The sequence below is a fragment of the Miscanthus floridulus genome, chromosome 16 (assembly GCF_019320115.1).
Source record: "Miscanthus floridulus cultivar M001 chromosome 16, ASM1932011v1, whole genome shotgun sequence".
NCBI lineage: Eukaryota > Viridiplantae > Streptophyta > Magnoliopsida > Poales > Poaceae > Miscanthus > Miscanthus floridulus.
Window position 1 is genome coordinate 52,892,903 of NC_089595.1, and position 6,692 is coordinate 52,899,594.

The following is a 6,692-nucleotide window of genomic DNA, read 5'->3' on the forward strand; positions in this document are numbered from 1 at the left end:
ATTACATGTATTAGAAATATATGCAAAAATGAACAAAACATAATTACAAAAAACATAGTATTACATGTATTAGAAATAATCTTCATGATTGAAATTAGCTGGATCATAGGTCTCGTCATCACTATCAACATTGTCCAACTCATCAACACTATCCGAAGGAGGAATGTTGTCTTCATTGTCATTGCCGAAATGTAATCACTCAAGCATTTGTATGTCCTTCAGATTTCGCACCTCGTCTCTAGCGTCCTCGTCATCATCCCTTTCATTATCTACTTCCATTCCTATCTCTTCGGTTAAGTCTATGTCAAACCTCCCTTGTAGTCCCTCTTCTTCATAGAACTCTCCATCATATGTGTTTGGGTTGAAGTTATAATCTTCATCGTTTGGGACAGGTAGTTTACCGTGTGGCGATACCTTATGCACAATAGACCAACCCTTAAGATGCTCGGCGTCTTTGCACGCGTATGACGTATAATAAACCTGGACGGCCTGTTGAGCCACAATGTAGACATCTTTTCCTAGATAGACGGAATCCTATCGAATCTCGACTAGCCCAAGCTTAGGGGTTCGTCTCGTTACACCAGGATGAAACCAGTGGCATTTGAATATGACAGGAGTAAGAGGTTTGGAACCATAAAATGATAGTTCATAGATTTCTTCAATTCTTCCATAATAGTCGAGTCCATCAGTGCCGGGCGTAACAACTCCGCTGTTTGTGGTTTGTCGATTGGGCCGACTCTGCTCGTAGCTTGCTGTGTGAAAACGATATCCATTCACATCATAACCGGTAAATGACTTGACCCTAATGGCACAGCCATTTGCAACCTGTCTTAACTCATCACTTATAGGCACATCAGTTTGGGCTTTCTGTTTGAACCAACAAATAAAATCGGGGCTCCCTAGTCCCGCACCCCGTGAAAGAAGGGTATCATTTTCTTGCGGGGTAGGTTGCCTTGATCCATGCCAGGATTGATGAAGAAATTCCCTGTACCAATGAGAAACAAGGGGGTTGGACGACGAAACAAGGACATACAGTGAAATGAAACAAGTTCGTTTAGAACTTACCGAATGAACGGTTGCACCTCGACAAGGTTGGTCAACACATATAGCATGATACTGCGCCACTCTTCATTTTTCAATTGCTTAGTGGTCGATGCACTTGCGCTTCCAAGTTGCCCTTGGAAAAGGCTGAGGTTCGATTCATTTTTGCCAGCATTGTAGAGAGGGGGTGGATTATGAACGTTAGGAAGTTTCTCAGTGTAGTATTTCTCTGTGAAGTTCGACACCTCCTCTAGAATGTATGCCTTTGCAATGGAAGCCTCAATTCTGGCTTTATTTCTACATTTTTTGCGAAGAGTCTTCAGACATCTCTCGATTGGATAGCACCAACGGTTCTGCACGGGCCCCCCATCCGTGCCTCATATGGGAGGTGCACAATCAAATGCTACATCGACAAGAAGCAGGCGGGTGGAAAGATCTTCTCTAACTTATAGAGCAACATGGGTGCCACTTTTTCCAAGTCATCAATGACGGTCCGAGAGAGCTCCTTGGCACAAAGCTGGCGAAATAAGTAGCTCAACTCTGCCAGCACTTGCCAGACATGCTCCGGGACATAGCCTTGAACCATCGCCGGAAGAAGCCGCTCAATCCATATGTGGTAGTCATGACTCTTCATCCCGTTGACTCACAGAGTGCCTAAGTTAACTCCCCTCTTTAGATTCGCTGCATACCCATCAGGGAACATTAGCTTCTTGATCCATTCAAGTACTTCCCTCCTTTGGTCCTTTTTCAAGACGAAATCAGCCTTAGGCCTTCTCTAGGTCTTGCCACGACTAGGAGGTTGCATCTCTTGATTTGGTCTATCGCACAATGTTGCCAGGTCTACTCTAGCCTTTGGGTTGTCCTTAGACTTTTCAGTGTCCATGAGTGTTGCCCAAAGTGCCTCGGTGACATTCTTTTCAGTCTGCATTACATCAATGTTATGTGGTAGAAGAAGGTCATCGAAATAGAGGAGCCTCGTCATGCCTAAGATATGAGTCCACATATGCTGCTCACCATATCCCACAAAACCACCTTCTTCATTGGGCACGAGAGCACCTATCTGAGCATGAACCTCGACACCATTCATCATCCGCAGTGCAGGGTTTGTCACTTTGACGCATTTCGTAAAGTTCTTGATGTCTTGTCTAAATGGATGGTCAAGAGGTAGGAATTGACGATGTCTATCAAATGACGAATACTTGCCACCCTTCTGCAACCAAATAAACCTCACACCTTCCTTGCATATTGGGCATGGGAACTTCCCATGAACACACCAGGCGCAGAATATCCCATACGCCAGGAAGTCATGCAGGGAGTAGTGGTACCAAACGTGCATTTTGAAGGTTGTCTTTGTAGCTCGATCGTATGTCCATACCCCTTCGTCCCAAGCACGGACCAATTCATCAAACACGGGCTCCATGAACACACCCATATTACTCACTTGGTGTCTAGGAATTATCAACGACAAGAATACATTATGTCGTTGAAAGGAGACACCGGGGGGGAGATTAAGGGGGATAACAAAGATGGGCCAACATGTGTATGGGGCAGCCATCATTCCATAAGGATTGAACCCATCTGTTGCCAACGCGACACGTACATTATGAGCCTCATCTGCTTTGTCACGATGTTTGTCATTAAAGCGGATCCAAGCTTCACCATCGGATGGATGTACCATCTTGTCAGGATTGTACCGTTTGCCATTTTTGTGCCATGTCATCTGTTTCGTGGATTCCTCGGTCATGTATAGCCGTTGGATCCTCGGTAGGAACGGAAGGTACCGTAGGATTTTCATGGGGATCGTAAGTTGCCTCTTCTGGCCATCATCAAAGTCTACCTGCAGGTACCTGGAGGATTTACACTTTGGACAGAACTTTGCATGCTCGTGTTCTTTCCTAAATAGGAGGCACCCTTTTGGACAAGCATGTATCTGCTCATACGGCATCTTAAGTGCTCGAAGGAGTTTTTATGACTCGTACATGCTCTTCGGCAGAATGTGGCCCTCCGGAAGCAAGGTGCCAATCACGGCCAACATCTTATCGAAGCCAGGTTGACTTAAGTTTAACTCGGACTTCAACCCCATTAAGCATCCAATGGCATCCAGTTGAGACACCGTTGACCGATCGTGAAGGGGTTTTTGTGCCGAGTCCATCATATCGTAGAACGCCTGTGCGGCTGCTTCCATCTCCTCCTTCTCACGTCCCTCATCGAACTGTCCTTGGTGAAAGTCATCTAACATGTCTGCTACCCCGGCATCAGCATCAAAAGCCTCCACCCGTGGTCTCACCACCTCCTCTCTTATACGATGGGCTTCACCATGGTGGACCCACTGGGTGTAGTCCGGCGTAAATCCATTCTTCACAAGATGCTTACCCATTTCCACCTTGTTTACCCTTCTCCTGTTTCCACATTTGCTGCAGGGACACAAAACTAGGCAATGTCCTTTAGCAGCATTGCCAAATGCACTGTTCAAGAAAGCATCGGTCTTGTTTATCCATTCCGTGGTGTAATCACTCTGACTTCTCCAGCCCGTGTACATCCACTGACGGTCATCCATCCTCTAACATATGTATCGGCGAGTAATGTAACCATTAATTGCATCTACATGGTGTTCCTACTGTCTAATAGGTGAGGATAGGTCCTAATCCCATCCGTAGATGTGTAGATGAGGTTAGTTTCCATGCTCTACTCCTATCCGAAGACAGAATTTCGGCAGCACCTCCCCGCTGTTCTCCAGATACATGTCCTGCCAAAGAAGAGTGTGTATCCGGAGAACAACAGGGAGGTGATGCCGAAACTCTATCTTGGACTAGAGCAGAACATGGAAACTAACCCATCTACGCATCCGCGGGCTGTCCAAAAAGCGTGGACAATCCGAAATAGATACGGTCATAGATATGCAAAGATATGCATACCTCCAACCGTATCTCTTTCGAACGGAAGATGCCTAACTGGGTTACGCGATCTACGACAATGATACGAAAAGAGGGGTTATACCTAGGGTGGCGACGGAGTCAGGCTAGCGGGGCTGTGGCGGGTCGGTGTAGTGGCGAGACGACGCGGTGCAGGCAGACCGACACGGTGGCGAGAACTCCGACTCAACTCTGACGGGCTCTTCTCTACAAAAATGGAACAAAATACTGTTATTTACAAAAAAATTCGGTAGAACCTCCCCTGCACGGTGAGGTTTCCAAAACCTGCAAAAAACAACGGCACGATGTCCGACAAGCACATATGGCTCAACAGAAGCCATGTAGTTTGGATATCAATCCATGCAGAAGAATATATCCAAGTAGTACCACTACTTGTACTACTACTTTCACTATTGCTACTACTACTACCATTGATTCTTCTACTACTACCACTATTGCTACAACTAATACCATTAGTTGTACTACTACTACCACCACTAATTCTACTACTAATACTACCACTAGTTGTACTAATACTACCACTAGTACAACTAATACTACTACAACTACCACTACCTCGACAATAATAAGTGAGAAGGCATACCTGACGGGCGACGGGGTAGGGGCGGGCGGCGTCGGGATCGGGCGGAGTCGGGGACGGGGTCGAGCACGGATGGCGTCGGGGCGGGTGGTCCACGGGGCGCGCCCGGGGCGTAGGGCCGGCCGGTGTCAGGGCGGCGCGGCCGAGGGAAGGGCCAGCCAGGGGCACGGCGCGGCCTGGCGCGCGGGCAGCGGGCGCCGCGGCTGGGGGAAGGGCCGGCCGGGGGCACGGCGCGGCCGGCGGCAGGGCGCGAAGGCAGCGGGCGGGCAGGCGTGGGCGCGGGATGGCTGGCAGTGACTGCCCGGCCGGTCAAAAACCGCTAAGTCCACGGCTTTGCCGAGTGCCGGATCAGGGAGGCACTCGACAAAGATTTTGTTTTTTTTTGTTTTTAATTTCTTTGCCAAGTGCCCCAGATCTGGCACTCGGCAAAGATTTAAATTTTTTTTTAATTCTTTGCCGAGCGTCTCAGATCTGGCGCTCGGCAAAGAAAATTTTTTTATTTTTAAAATACTTTGCCGAGTGCCCCCTGGACGGCACTCGGCAAAGATTTAATTTTTTTTATTATTTCTTTGTCGAGTGCTCCTGTGGATGCACTCGGCAAAGAGGAAATTTTAAAAAAAATTAAAACATTCTTTGCCGAGTGCCTGATGGCTGGCACTCGGCAAAGACACCCTTTGCCGAGTGCCATGCCCCGGCACTCGGCAAAGTTTTTTTGTTTTTTGTTTTTGGCCTCCAATTTTTTTGTGCAGCCTTTTTAAAGCACCAGGAACTCCTAGTTACAATAAACTAGACAAAAAAAAAAACAAAAAAACTTTGCCGAGTGCCGGGGCATGGCACTCGGCAAAGGGTGTCTTTACCGAGTGCCAGCCATCAGGCACTCGGCAAAGAATGTTTTAATTTTTTTTAAAATTTTCTCTTTGCCGAGTGCATCCACAGGAGCACTCGGCAAAGAAATAATAAAAAAAAATTAAATCTTTGCCGAGTGCCGTCCAGGGGGCACTCGGCAAAGTATTTTAAAAATAAAAAAAATTTCTTTACCGAGCGTCAGATTTGAGACGCTCGGCAAAGAATTTAAAAAAAATTTAAATCTTTGCCGAGTGCCAGATCTGGGGCACTCGACAAAGAAATTAAAAACAAAAAAAAAAACAAATCTTTGCCGAGTGCCTAACCGCAGGCGCTCGGCAAAGAAGGCCGTGGCAGGGGGCCGTTTCACGGGCAGCCTATGCCGAGTGGAGAGATTTTGCCGAGAGTCTAGCACTCGGCAAAGAAATCTTTGCCGAGTGCAATACTTTCCCGAGTGTCCGATTTTTGACACTCGGCAAAGAATTTTACACTCGGCAAAGTCTCTGTTTCCAGTAGTGACTAAGGCTATCACGTCTTGATTGCTGTCATGTAAAGCTTGAGTCAAATGGATGAGAAGTCAGGCATATAGTATCTAATAGCCACGCAAGCACCATCATACATGCTTTCATTTCATAGCATTTTTTCTGCGGTTCTGGCATAGGGTGCGCTCCTTCCCATTAGGAAAACTTGTACAACGTCTTTAGGTCTAGCCCTCTAGTGCCAATGAAATCTACATGACTACGATATAACTCTCCATTATGGAAACTGTCGCATTATTAATTTGATGGACTCTAAGAAACCATAGTGCATCTTGGAGCCATCTGATAGCTCAATTTTCTATGGTAAATTTCAAAAGGATGTTAGGATATGTCAGGACCCTGGGTAGTGACCGGATGGGATAGGTGTGGGAGGTCGCTGGCGTTCGGCAGACGGCTTATTGCCGATGGTGGCTGGTTGTGAAGGACGAACAACATGGAGATGAGATAATAGAGATGAATAGCAGGGAGGTGAGATAATAGAGAACGGAGGCCAGTGAGATTTGGACTGGCTGTAATTGCTTGCTTTATTCCTTGGTTACCGATGATTATAAAGAGTTAATTTACAAGCATGATCCTAGCCTCTAGTTGCTAATTCTCTCCTAGCCACTATTTGCTGAATTAAAGACTTCCTAAACTCTATTTCAGACGCATGGATGATCAGACTCCTGCCTAAAATAAGCCCCTTTGACCGCGCTAATTATTCCCAACCATAACCATATGTCCCGTACTTTGGAAAGAGCTCCTCCTTGTGCTCAA